This window comes from Chironomus tepperi, unplaced genomic scaffold, assembly GCF_022539635.2.
Source record: "Chironomus tepperi strain 1889 unplaced genomic scaffold, CSIRO-AGI_Ctep_v1 contig_445, whole genome shotgun sequence".
NCBI lineage: Eukaryota > Metazoa > Arthropoda > Insecta > Diptera > Chironomidae > Chironomus > Chironomus tepperi.
The window spans coordinates 8266326-8282016 of record NW_027226567.1 but is presented as its reverse complement, the minus strand read 5'-3'; the positions used below and the strand labels follow the sequence as shown (position 1 = coordinate 8282016).

At 31.5% G+C, this 15691-nt stretch overlaps 1 protein-coding gene across 1 annotated transcript in view; it reads left to right on the top strand.

The window, feature by feature from the left end:
* The first annotated feature begins 792 nt into the window (after positions 1-792).
* Positions 793-15691, top strand: part of Atx-1 (Ataxin 1) — a 48192-nt gene continuing 33293 nt past the window's right edge. The window contains exon 1 of the mRNA XM_070650236.1: positions 793-1568. The gene's annotated coding sequence lies outside the window, so the exon portion shown is untranslated. The remainder of the gene's footprint in view (positions 1569-15691) is intronic.

Below are 15691 nucleotides of genomic sequence, written 5' to 3'. Positions count from 1 at the left end.
TCTCCATATCATCACGACCCGAGGTTACTATACTGAAAACAAGATTAAGTCCCCAATGAGCCCCCCAAAGATACTTAACCAACATCAAATGACATGAAATGTTTTCTTGTCCATAATGTTAGGGATTCTTGACAGTAAAAAGCATAATCATAACCGAACGTCCAAAAAAACAAGTTGTAGAGATTTTTTGTGTATTTTTTTTCGGCTACACGTTCAAGAAGTGTGTGTAAATGAGACAGAATGAGAGAATTAATTCTATTGACTTCTTCTTATTATTCACGTTTTTTTTTTATTAATTAAGAAATTTTTCTTGCTGTTCCTTAAAGGAGGAAGAGGAAAGAATTCATTCGTTTGCCTCCTCCTGGCCTAAGTGGCATAACAACAATTGTAACGATTCACAAGACGAAATAAGAGAGAGAGTGAGAGAGTGAGAGAGAGAGACAAGTTCATTAATTATTAATAATTCGCAAAAAAAAAAAGTATAAAGTATGAGGAGGCATTCACGGCAGAATAAATAATTTGAACACATCAAAAATGTTGTTTTTTTTTTATGCCGACAATGAGAGAATAAATAAAATAAAAAATTATATATACTGTGATCAACATTTTGTTACCTAAAAGCTAGTAAGCGAGTAAGTAAGTATGTACCTAAGATGATGACTGTATTGGTGATGGTGTGTGGAGCAAATAGTCGAGTTGTGTGTAGAATGAACATTTTTTTTTTTTCATGATTTTTTTTTTCTCTCGCTTCGTATTTTTTTTTTCTTCTCCATTCTCAAATGTCGAGTCAAGCTTGCCGAATGCTGATTCAGTCGAGAAAGAACATTCTGTTAGTAAAGAATAATCTCGCGGACGTTCTTGCTTAATAACGACATAGAGCGACGGTTTTATATAGTATATATTATTATTTTTTTACAAATATTAGTGATATTTAACTATTATTATTTGTGCATATACAAATTATTTTGGAAGTGATTACTTTTTTATCAAAAAAATAAGAAGAAGTGATTACTGCATCATTATAAATATAAATAATAATCATTTGCTGTTGCTATAGTGAAATTTCCTATCATAAAATATATAAATGTATATGTTATTTTGTGATTCAATAAGAAAATAATAACAAAGGAAAGTGATTCACATCTTGTGCGGAGTAAAGGAGTGAAATAGAGAGAGAAAGAGAGTGTATGTGAGAGAAATAATATGGATACATATGCGAATATATTTTAATACGATAATTAAGATGAAGAGTGCTTTACGAGTGACATAATTATTTCTTTTTTTAGTGGATTAGAGTCTATCCATATTATCATTTTATACTCATTTTGTTGTTGTGTTTTACGAAAGAGAATTAAATATTATTTTTTTATAAATCGTATTCGTTACATTTGGAAGAACAGACAGTTGAAGAGGAGGAGTGAATAAAAAAAAATTGCGAATTTGTAAAAAAAGAAGAAGATAAAAAAAATCAAATAAATTAAATAAACAACAACAACAATCAAGCGAGGCATCTTCGCGGGAAACTTCTGAATTTGTGTATATTTATTCATTTCCACTATAAAAAAAACGTAAGTAAAAAATGAGATTTATTAAATATTTATATATATTTTTGTGCATCGGTCGGTCGGGTCGGTCTCGCCGGTTGAGCAAAGAAAAGAAAAATAAAAAAATCAGAGACAGAAAAGCATATCCGTATGGAATGGAATAAGGCTCAAGATTACGGAGAATTTCTAACTTTAGAGGTCACTGTGAAGAGGTTTACGGGGTGTGGGTATACGGAGAACATCAAGCGTGCACAATATATATATAAAATCCTACGATAAATGATTGTTCAAATATTTCATGAAGCTTGCGAGACGATGAGAAGAACAAAAGAATCCCATAATTATGCTTTAAAGAACCTCATTATGTTAATCATATAATAACATCTCTCGGCTGCCATCAAGATATATAGACATATTTTTTTTTTTACACTTTCACATTCTATTGCGTTGCTGCTGCTGCTTGATGCTCATTATTATTATTATTTACTTGCGTTCTCGAATAGAATCTACGCTCAGTCATAAAATGAAAAGAAAAATTTTTGTGTAAAGAAGAAGTTAACGATTCCACGAAAAAGAAAGAAACTAAAGGCTTCTTAATTGCTATTGATCCCTTTATAGCTTTATGAATAGCTGATGTAAATCTCTTTACCAGTTGATATCGACATTCGAACGTAAACGTCACTTTTTTTACTATAGTAATTTTTGTGTGTTGATTAGGGGGAAGCTTTTTTGTATTTACTGACTTTGATTTGATGATAATTTGCGATATTAAATGATTTGATTGTTTTCAATTGCTTTAAAATACTTGTGCCATATTTGTTGTGGGATCGTAATACATTCTGGATAACAAATTGGCTTAAATTAAGCAGAAATTGCAAAAAACTTTTTGAAGTGATGAAAAAATGGTGGAAAAAATTTTGGGTTGAAAATTTGAAATTTTGAAAAGTCGTTAGAATCAAAATGTGGAAGTCAAAATTGAAATTTCAAAATTTCGTTTCAAATAAAAAATAATTGATAATTTTGGAGTCAAAACTCAAATCTCAAATTATCGTTAAATATTCAAACAATTGATAATTGTCAGTCAAAATTCAAATCTCAAAATATCGTTAAATATTCAAATCTAAATAGGAATCTAAAAACTTAATTTGAATGAATTGTAATTTCAGTTTCAATTTCAAAACACAGAAATCTTTGAATAAATCAGCAAATTCATTCAATTCTCACAAATTATAACATCACGATCCATATTTTAAGCAAAAATTCTCAATCATCAACAATTAAGCAAATTACTCAAAAGTTTTAAATAATTAAATTAATTGATGAGACGTAATGAAATTTTAATCAACTTTTTTTTAAATGGAAGCGATTCATATTCTAATAATTTCAAAAAAATATAATATTAATGAGATCATAATATGTAATCATCTTATGGAAATTTTTATTCAAATTATTCCATTGTTTGACGTATTTTGTCTGATTATAGCTCAAAAAAATTAGAAATAAAAATTCTAAATTATTCATTCAGAAATTGAGAACTTTTTTTCGACTTAATCGATAATGTAGGATTGACGTTATTAAAGAACGTTTAAAAATTTTTGTTTCATTCAAGAATTTTTGCATTATTTATTGCCACTCCCTAAAATGGATACTAAAACCCACTAATTAACGTCAAAAATATAATTTTTACACTTACTAAAAATTTTATATATGTTTTTTTTTGATTTACACAGAACTAATTTTCAGCGGAACTCATAAAGTTCAATTCGACCATTTGTTTGTTTATAGTCATTATTATAGTATCTGTCTGCGATGATTATGTAATAAAATTTTTGTATGAGAACCAGAAATTCATTCAATTAGTTTGATTATCCATTCATATATAATTGTTATATATTTTGGAAATTGAATTGTATATGTTGTTTTGTATTTCCCCATTTTTATATCAATTAGCGTGGCTTTTTGAATTTAGTTTGGATGGCATTATTGGTGGTCAGTTTGGGAGTTGTGATTGTATGACCTTAGTGGTCATGGAGTTGAATTTGACTCCAATTTTATACGAAATTGAATCGATACAAGTCAACTTTCCCAAACTTACTTACTTATTGGAACCATGCTCCGATTTGGAGGCTGGTTTACCATAAAAAGCTTTCAATTTGACTCTATTGCTGACCTAATCACAATATTTGTTTAAGTTATCCGTTTTTAGTCACAATTTTGACGAATTTCCATCATCGAGACTGAAAAAGTCTTGGTCTTGGTCTTCAGAACACTTAGCTCTGGTATCACACCATAAGGTCTGATTTAAGAGCTATTTTAATAAGAAGGGTGCCTTTAACTTCAATTTTTGACACATGTATGGAAAGTACATGACGAAAAACAGAACCCATGATGACAAAAGTCTTGCTTGGGGCTTTATATCACTTAATCTGACCTAAAACTATTGTCAAGTCAGCTCTGTGACAGATTTTTAGGTATTTTTACACCATGTGCTTTCACTGAACGGATGTTTTTGTGAAGGAATCTCAGAGCATTCACCTGAGTGGTATAATGGTCGGAATCAACCATTACCCTACATCAGGGCAACTTCGCTGTTGTTTGAGCCAGCAACCAAAACTAACTAGTTACTATGAAAAAACTAACCCTAATAGACAAAGAGCATGAGAATTTGATATCTTTTAAGAGCTTGCTGACCTGAATAATACTAGTTAAGCACGCTCGTGAGCGTTCTTTTCAGCATACTCTAATCTTGAGTACACGCTCTTTGGCTGCTATGGTAATTGACTTTTTTTGAACAATTCTCACTCGAGTACCCAAAAATGTTAAAGAAGTAAGTTAAAGCTAGTTGAAAGTTAACCAAAGCTAGCTTCTAGCAACCAAATAGAAATTCTTGATAACTAGAGTTAGCTTCTGGGCTTTACACTAGAAAATGCGCTATCACACTAAACAGTATATCCATATTTTTGCTAGCTATTTCCATCGAGACAAAAACTGATGACTAAGTTAAAAAATATATATACCATGAATTTAAATCGATCGTGCATGTAAAGAATTATGATTCATAATTAAAATGTAATCACTCGTACCAAAAAAAGTTAAATTAAATGATGAGAGAAAAAAGAAACGCCAGACATAAGATGATTCGTAATAGAACGCAACAGGATTATTATCGTAAGGTAGAAGAGAAAAAAAAACTAATTCTTTAAGCACCTCTGGGCATACTCATTCTATTCCAATAGACAAAATTAATAATAGCTCGAGAGAAATACATAAAAAAAAATTACTATAGTATGATACACTCTTAATCCGCCTTCATTCTAACCAGCACCAAAAATGAGATTCATTTAATTTTTTTTTTATGGCTCCACACTCCACACACTATTCTTGTATATAAAGGAGAGAAGAAACAAAAAAAAAATTAAATAAGAAGCTGGACGTTGTGGAATTTTACTACGTACGAAACATGCACTGTACAAGAATTTTAAAATACGAAACACAAAATCAACAAAAAAAAAACTGGTTTTGAATTCTCAAAAAGTAGTTTTTTTTGAATGTGATATTCGGTACGAATTGTGCTTGTTTGTTTGAATAGGATGAGATTAAAATAATGGGGTAAGTTTTCGTGGATCTCAAAACATTTTTTGGATGTTATAATTCATTTACGACACCTAGCAACTGAACTTTTTTTTCTATTAATTTTCTTATCATATTATCAATATTGATATCTACTATGGCTTGTTTATTTTGATCACACGAGAAACTATTACGAGTGCTAGAAATATGAGAACTTATTTTTGTGTATATTTCTCGGTATTTGACAGTGTTTGGATATAAAATTCTATATGTTAAGTGATAAATTAGATCGACATTTACTGTAAAAGAACTTTATGTGGGACATCCAACGTTATGACTTTTCATCACAACTATATTACACAATTACTTGCTTTATTAATTGAATTTTGACTTAGTCTGCAAATGTGTTGAACTTTTGATTATTTGCTGATTTTACTGAATTGGTAATTGATCGATTATAACTTGATTTTTATGCTTAATCAGCTGAATTTTTTTATTTTGATCAACTGAACATTCATTTGATCAGCAGAACAGAATGGAATCAGAATGATTTGTATAATTTGACGATATTGTTGGAATTTTGATTCATAAGCTGATTTATTTTTAATCGTGAAATTCGCTTAAATGTGGTGAATTTTGTTCAATTTGTTTGTTAGTTTGGGGTTTTGCTGGGTACCCGAGCGACACAAATGAAGAAAACTCCGTCTTGAAGCTTTTAAGGCTTCATTAAACCTCTGTTATTGACATTAAATGGAATCGAAATTTAGCTGAATTCCTTTGAAAATCAAATAGCCCAAATGGACAATTTGATCAAAAATCCAGCTCCATATCGTCATGCATCTGAATGGCTGACATGCATAGCTACATTTGTGTCAAGTCTGATAAAGTTAATAAATGTAGCAATATCAGTCAAAATTCAGCTAAATTCCTATAAAACCCGAATAACTCAAATTGGTTAATTGATCACAAAATCCGGCTCCAGATCGTCGTTCCTCTGAATTTGACTCGATATTAATACAACGCCATGCCAGAGTCACGCTAGCTTGTTGATAGATTTAGGATCGATTACCCGACTTGTCCTATTCAGGAAAATAAGCTTAAAATTCACTGACACTTTAGAATATTCTAAATTCTACTCCAATTGTCAAGCAATGCCCTCCATGTGAGTCATGAAGTCATTCCAATCTTGCATATCCATTTAAAATCCCACTGCACCAACTTAACCCAGCTTAATACTCCCGTTATATGAGCTAAACACGCCAAACTAAAATAAATAATTGATGATGCCAACCTTCAACTATTAAACTAAATTACATTGTAATACCTAAATTGTACACATCAAATTTCATCCAAATTGCTAATAACTTAAAGAATTTAATTCCCATCACACAAACAATTTGTCACATGAAGAGACATGTTTTGTCTTGATTAGCCATAGCAACGAAAATCCATTATTTCAATTTTCTTATCAATACACGACCGAAACAAAAGAAGAGAAAAAAAAAATTTTTGACTATAATTACCGAAATAATACGACAATCAATTGTCTTTCAATGGTAATTTTAATCCTATTACATTATTTATCAGTATAAACTTTATATCACGTTTTGATTTCGGTTAAACCAAAACATTCTTTAGTATTTTGTTGTTTTTTTCTTCTTTCTTACTTCTCTCGTGTATATTGATGTACGTTTTTTTACGTCGTCACTCTTCCTTCTCTGTTTCGTCTCTCTTAAGATTATTTTGAATAATATTAGTTATATAGTAAGCGATGTAGGTCTGTTTTGGATGTCTGGCAGCTTGGATGTATTGAGGAAGGCAAAAATACGTTAGAACTAGTCATTAACTGGACATTAACTTGCTTTTAACCAGTTATAATGCATGATTGTCCATTCAGAGTAGCTTTTTTTGGCTACAATATTTGTGACTTTCTCTAAGATGCCATTAACCAGTTTTAGCGTATTTTTGTGCATTCTGGGTAGTTAAGTTTAGCTTCACAACGTGTATTTGCTTGTAGAATGTGTATAGACCTGCAAGAAGTATGTCAGACTATCTCGGCAAGTTGTATCAACTCAAAAAAGCTCTAATTTGTGCCTATGTTTGACTACACGATGTGTGTCTGTCAGTTAAATGTGTATTAACCTGCAAAAATTATGTCTGCTTATCCCGGCGAACAGCATTAACTCAAAAAAGCTTCAATTTGTACTTATGCCTAGCTATAAGATGTGCAACTGCTTATAGGATGTGTATAAACCTATAATAAGTATGTCGGACCATCTTGGCAAACTATTTCTACTCAAAAAAGCACCAATTTGTTCCTATGTTTGACTAAAAGTTGGGTGTCTGTCTGCAGGATGTCAAGCAAGTGTGTGCTTGAACTATGTTGGACAATCTAAGCAATATGTACCTACTCAATAAAGTCCCAATAAATCCCCAATAAATCCCCAATAGAAACCCAACCAACATAACATCACTAAATAACCATCCATAACGAATCACCTTCCTAGTTCATGTATATACACTAAGAAAGAATTTTTTTAAGACAGTGAAAAAAGCGAATCGAATGAAGCGAGTGTGTACCATTCACACTCGATGATAATATAATGGATTTGATGGAATGGAATGGATTATTGTGTACAAATATACACAGAAAGGCGTTTAAAAAAAAACTCTTTTTTTTTTCTCGTATATATACTCACTTTTATTATTCCTCCGTATGTTTGCCACGATGTCAATGTGTGTGCTGTTCAGTTCTGGAGACTGAATAATAATAACAATCTCGGGACATAAAGTATTATATATTTCAAATATGTATGTTTATATTCCAAATGTGCGAAATGTGATAAAAAAATTCCACTACAGGAAAGAATAAACGGCAAAAATGAAGAAAGAGTTCCAATACACATTTTTTTATTCTTCTTAATTCCGTTTTGTGTATATATATTTAAATGTTTATTTATCCAAAGAAATATGGCAAACAACTGATGACATAAGGACATAATTCTTAAACAGTTCCTTCTCTCTTTAAAATTATATAAAAGAATTCCGAATAAAATGATTAAGATAACAAAATTTATAATGTATAACAATAATGACTGTTTACTGTAAAACCTCATTTCTCGGTATGATGTGCGATGATGATTAATTGATTCAATTTAGATCAAATTTTATATATTTTATCTTTTTTGAAATATCTATAGCATTTATTTATTTTATTTTATGACATTTGACACTTCCATACATACACTGTGTGTGAATATGCAATGCATAAAAAAGGAACGTGTTTTGTTTGGTTTTATTTTGTAAATTAATTGGAGCTTCTTTAATAAGTAACTGACAGAATGGAGAATTTTTTATTGAGATCGAATGAGAAAATATGTGTGAGCAATTATATGAGTGAATAGATGAGTTTAGTTATATTTAAAGGCAGAATCAAGTCAGAATGTTGGAAATATTATAGAATGTAGCTTGCGATTCGTGATTCTACATTATTTCATACTGTCGCTATTGCTGGGAATCACAAAAGAAGAGCTTTAAAATTTGACGATTTTTTTAAATATTTTAAAGCTAGTCCTTTAATTTAGGATGGCAATATCCAGCATAGAGACAATGCTTTACAAGATTTTGTGTCATTTTCACATTAAGCCCCATCCTGCTTTAGGCCGATTGTGACCTTGTCCGAGATTTTGTATTTGTGCTTTCTAGGAAGGTGTCTAATATGAATAATCTGGGGTGCTTGACAATAGATAAGCAATAAGTTAGTAAAGTTTTTGGGTAAGAACAATTTAATTAATTATTACAATCTGAGTTAACAAAATTACGTTGGGACAAATGATTAAATGGACATTAACATGCCTTTAACGAGTTATTACGTACTTTTGTCTTCGCGGGATGAGTTTGTGATTGGATATAGGATTATTTTGACAAATATACAACTTCTTTTGTGTCTAAAATTAAAAAACAGGAACTTATGACTTTTAGAATTCTGAATTCTTCTCATTGACAAATCAATATCAAATGCATGATTGTGAAGACATAGGAATTCTTAATTATTCGTCCTAACTGGCCATGAAAGCACATTTCACTTAAAATCCAGCCACAGACCAACTTGTCACTGACCTAAGGTCGGATTCCATCGAATCTGGCTTGAGGTCAGAGGAACATTGACCTGGGAACGGATTTTCAGCCATTTCTCCACCCTATGCTTTCCAGTTGCATCAATTTAACAAAAATTCAAGTAAGTTCTTAATTGTTCTATAGAAAGTAACATTATATCTCCAACATACAAAGTAACAACTCAGTTAATTAAAACAATCCAATACACATTTATATAATAAAAACCACAATACAGCAGATAAAAAGCTCAATTTATCATTTGACCATGACTAAATCCATAAGACATGATAATGAAATCGATAGGTAAATTCTTCAAGTAACAACTCAGTTAATTAAAACAATCCAATACACATTTATATAATAAAAACCACAATACAGCAGATAAAAAGCTCAATTTATCATTTGACCATGACTAAATCCATAAGACATGATAATGAAATCGATAGGTAAATTCCTTCATTTCATACGTCATGTGTCACGTTGATAAAGCTTAATATATCGCCTGATTTTATGGTATTCAACATTATAATTTTGGATAAAAGAAAGTGTCGCCAATGGAAGTTATTTGAATAACCCGTTGAACTAGTTTTTTTATATCCAAAAACAAAAATCCGTGTCTCATTAACAAGTCTTCTCATTGCCTGTTGTGAGCGCGACGCTGCCTACAGGAACTCTATACTAATAATCATCTCGGTAGAGAAAAATATCGCTTAATCTCTTTTGACTTTGTGATTTGACACAAGACTTTCGGTATGGCAGGCACGATGTAAGAAGAAGTAAAGAATCCTTAATGATATGGCATTTAAAATTCATCGAACTCAATAATTTTCATATTTTCAATCTTACGATTAAGTGATGCAAATAATTTAATGATTCTTCTTTTGTTTTGTGCGGTGCCTGTGCTCTGTGAATTGTCAAAATCAGAAAAAAAAAATTGAAATTCAAATTTTTTGCCTTTTTTTCTTCTGAATACGAATAAAAAACATGCAAAAAAAATTTACAAATGAGCAATTGTAAGCAATTTTCATTTATGTCACAGTCATATATATGAATTTCATTATAATATCGTATGTAACAGAGTCAGTCTAATTTTAAACAAGCACTTTTATTAATTATGTTTCAACTTTTTTTGTTGTTGTTGTTGCTGTATTTCAAAAGAAAATAGAATTGTAATGCAATGAGCAGTTTGCGCATTTTTTTTATTGCCAACGAGCGAAAAATGTGAATTTATATGAAAAATTTATAAATTTATACTTTAATGTCTCAAATGCACTTTATGCCGCTTCTTGTTCATTGCCCTTTTGTCAGTTTTAGGTCTGATGTACTGTCTGAGTCATCTACTATTTTATTATGTCGAGTCGATGGATAAATTTTTTTTATTTTTTATTTTGTTGCCGCTGCTGTTGTTTTGTTGTGTGTTGTGCACATAAAAATAATTAAAGGAATTTTTACGCTATTAAAAAAAAAATGATTTCACTTAGTCATTTACTCAGTCATGAATAGAAAGAGTTTCAGGAACTGCGAACAAATGCAATGACTTTAAATTCTGTTAATGTTAAAAGAAGAATTAAGTTCACACTGTAGTCTGTGTCTACGTATGTTTTTCGATTGACTGATACATGTGCTACATAATTTATAACTTTCGATGGTGATGATGATGATGCAGCCGCTGATGTTGCGGTAATATGTGTATAAATATGTCTAAATATTTCGTATTTTTTTTTTTGCGCGACCGGCTCGACGTAGTGAGAGTAAAAATAAGAAGCATTTACTATAAAGCAACTGCCATCACGAGATCACAAATTGGATATGCCATGCAAATTGATGCGGGACGCTAAAAAAAATTTGTCTCATTTTTATACAATTTTACTAGAATTAAATCGCGTCAATTGTGTGAAATGGAAATTTCATCGCTAATAAGTTGAGTAAATACCGTTGGTAAATAAGTATATTGATACGTAGAGTCACGCGTCTCCAATGGAACAAATCGTAGACAGAAAGTGACACTAAATAAAGAAACTATCGATCATAAGTTGACAGATCGACAGGTTAATCGTTTGGACTGTTGTAGTATTAGCAAAGATGTAGACACATAGATCAATGAACAGATTTTTTTTTTTTGATGACAGGATTTTTATAGCATTGAATATACATTGCCATGCAAACAAACGCCATACGTATGTACAGCCATGTTGACAGACATATTATCACATAAGATATTCATATGAATGTTTGAATTAACAAATTGATGGACAAATGGAATGAATGATGATATTAATATTATTTATAATTCAATGACTATGTACTTAAGCTTTATATTTTTGGAATATTAGTTTTGTCTGTCTGGGTCATAGTTAGAGACAGTAAATGTTAAGTTCTGTTTACTAACTTAATACTCAGGTCAAAGAGATCAATTGTGATCTATGAACTTTCGTAGATATTCTGGATATAGATTTTCTAAATATTCTGATCTTTCACTGTCTACCGTTTGCCAATTTCTAATATTGTTCCTTTTTAGAGCTTCTTAGCTTAAGTTCTTCAACCAACAATGTGATCTCTAGGCATCGCACTAGTCACACTTAGAAAATGATAAATAATCCTTTTGTCAAACATGCGAGATTCCCCGAAAGGAACACATAGTGATATGATCGATAAATATTATCCCTAAACCAGCGTGACTCTAACGTGGACCAAAATTATCCAAATCTAACTCTAAAACAGAGCTACACCGACCTGGGGACACTATACTTGAACTTATTTGAGACACTATACTTGACTTGTAGAGAATTTGGGATTGTGCAACAAGTCATTAATCGCAGTGCCGTTGCTATAAGCAAATCCAACATTATATTCTATTCTATACTTGGACTTTTTCAAGTCTTGGGCCTTTGAGCTGACTATCTAGCTTCAGTTATATCCGAATAACTCAAATGGAGCTAGCATCAGCACAAAAATTGACATTGAGCTGGATTTTGCTTAAATTCGTCACCATTTCTTGCTGGTCTGACTGGTGTCAAATCGGAAAACTCGGAAATTAACTTGAAGCTGGATTTAGCTTAAATTCTCCACCATTTCATGCCGGTCTGACGTATCAAGTCGGAAATTGACTTGGAGCTGGGTTCGGCTTAAAACCGGTACCATCTCAGAGTCACACCGGTCAGACGTGTTAAGGCGTAAATTCGGCATGTGTGATTTGGGTTTGATATACACAATTTCACCATCTCATGCAATTTTAAATGCCTAAATTAATTTGCATATAAATTTTGTATTCTTAATATGCACGCTGATATTCAACCCCTAGATAATTCTATTTTTAAAACCAAACAAGGTCTACAATCACTTTTTCCATAAGTTATCTAATCATCCAGTCATACAATTAACTGAAAAATAATATCACCCACTTCCATGCAACAGTAATAACAGCTAGACGATCAAACAAACAAACAATGAAAATTATACAAACATGAAAAACGATAGAAAAAAAATTTTATTTCACAAATATAGAAAAATATTTTTTTTTTCTTTCTGAATATTTCATGATGATGTTGGCAGTAATTCAAAATGACGATTGTTGATGAAGGAAGAGATTTTAAGAGTTATGGGCAAAGTTATTTTCAAATGCAATAATTTTTTTGGCAATTAATCTTGCCTGTGTTTATGAAAATTGCAAATTAATTTTCTACGAGAATGAAGCCAATACGCGAATTGTGTTTATATATTGTGTGCCCGTAAATAACGTCATTCTTCATTAGACATCGTTGAATGAAACGCGTGTGGATAAAAAGAAACTTTCACACATGATATATAACATTAAAGAGAAAAACTTGGCATTCGCAAATACTGTGGGGGTAAAGCTAAAGAAGAGTCTTATGAACAGAACAAAAAATCCCTTTCGATTCCAACTCGATGAAGAAGAACTGAAAAAAAGTTTTTTTTTTCTTTCTCATGTTTCCACTTTTCTTCGTACACGTGTCTGCCGGAGCAAAAATCCTTGAGCTTTTTCGTTTGCTCGTTTTGTGGGGTGTAGATGCGTAGTATGAATGAAAATTTTTTTCTTTATTCTTCTTACTCCTTTTTTGCGCTCTTCCTCATCCTCCCCCTTCATACACAACTTCGTGATCCGATATGGTCCTTTTATTATTTTTATTATTCATTTCGTGCCCGCGTCGTCATCATCATCATACTTTTTTTTTATTTTACATAGTTGGTTCTCCTTCATGCTTTCATATCACTCAATTCATCTCCATTAACTGCTCATACTTCTCTCTCTCATCCCATCCAAAAAACATCCTCAAACGCCTACGTTACTTTACCCATGAAATGAACATCTCTGAGAATGGAATCGACTGCTTTTTTTTGGATGAGAGAAAATTGAGAGAAAAGCTTTAAGGACGCAGCTTTAAATCCAACACATGATGTTATGGTCACGTAAATTATTTACTCTCCTACAACGAGCTTTACTAAGAAAATCGAGAATAAGTTTTTTTCGTTTATATTTTTTTTTTGTGTGCCTTACTTCCCCTTCAGGCTGCAAAGTAATTATTCAATTTTAATTGAGACATAACATTTTACTTGTTTACTCACTTATAAACTTTCTATTGAGAGTAAATGTTGTATTAATCTCATTAATTAGGTACTTTAATGATGACTGGAGATGGGGATGGAAGTTTGAGCTTTAAATTCTGGAGTTATTTGGAATTTTGAGAATTCTAATTTGTGATTTTTTGTGTTTTTTAGAGTTTAGTAGACAAAAAATGTTAGAACTAGCCATTAACTAGACTTTAAATTGCTGTAACGTATTTATGTCCACTTGGAAAAGTAAAGGATCTCAAATTAATAAATTAAGCTTGCAATTTGACAGTTGATTAAGGAAATTGAAGTTTTTCATGTCCAGATACCCAAGCAACATCAAATTATGGTTTTACAAGCTCCAAACCCTAACAGACAATGAGGATACTCACTTAAATGAGCTTTCTGGATCAATATAACTGAGCAAACTCCATGTCTGTTCAGGAAATGACAACCAATACTTTACTGTAGCCAAGCGATCACCAACGATCTGATTCACCATGGTTGCTTTTACTAATTCCAGATGTTAATCTCCTTAGTATCCATGCCTTACAACCACACAACAATTTCTCTTTAGCAACAGACCCTTTTTCCATCTGTATCCCTAGGGATCCTGCTCTATATAACTTCCAAGAATTAACAACATAATCATAAAATTAATTCGAATATTCCAGGAAGAAAATCTCATAAAAATTTAATTCCATCCTTAAAAAACCTTCGAAAACTCTTCTAAAAGTTAAAGTAAACAGCCTGCGATTACGAAATTTTGATCCTTCATACGTAATATATGTACGAAAATCCTTTACGTAAGCAGAAAAAATTTTCTTTTTTAACATTTTTTTTTTCAAACACAATGGAAGTACTTTTCAAGGATACCCGTACCATTACGGTGCTTTTATGTGTGCAAATTGATACAGATTTAGGACGTTTATCCAATTTGTGGTGATTGGCGTGTTATTCAATGTGAATAAAAGAGTCTTTCGTGATTTTTTTGGAAAAATATAATTTTAAGGTATTTTTCTCAGGAAAGGCATGAATCCAGAGGACATTATAAATAGGTAGGGGACAGTGTAATGAATTTTGTATCAATTTTTGATGCCTGTTCGTAATATTTTGAGTAAATTTCTTGATTTTTCTACAATTAAAAGCCATTTCCGTCCTGACTCCCTCACAAAACCGTCCAAAATCCATTTCAACCTACTGCAACTATAATAATGTCACTCACATCCACAATAGTCACAAATTAATTCACAACAAAACAACTACGATTAAAATTGACAAAAAATTCCAATGAAAAAAGTCGTATGAGCTTTTTTCAGAACATCCTGCCGGATATCCTATTCATCAATACAATGCTTTCGTTTACTGTTATTTTTATAAAGAATGTTTTCATCAGAATTCAATTTTTTTTCATAAATAAAATGCTGATGCACATCCTACTTATAGATATGAAATCCTCTTACCAGAAATCAAACAATCAGAACCGGCTTATGTAAGAATGAAAGTAAACAAATACATTATGATTCTATTTTTGGTCGATTTTATACCTTAGAAGTGGACGTAAAACGGAAAGCTCATGGTCACGTCGATTTGGAGCTTGAAACGTAATGAATGGATTTTGAGTTCTTTAGAATCTGGCATCGTAATATGAAAAGCTCATGGCGCAGAAATTACCGAAAATCTTACCTCAAGCTGACTTGACTCTGTACAGAGACTGAATTTCATTGAATCTAGCCTGAAGTCAGAAACACGCTTACTTACTTATTGGAACCATGCTCCGACTTGGAGCCTAGGTTGCTACAAAAGGCCTTCCATATGACTCTGCTGCTGACTGTATCAGAGTCACGATGTCCTGGGCATTTAATCCTAGGGCCGATCAACGTAACTGTGGC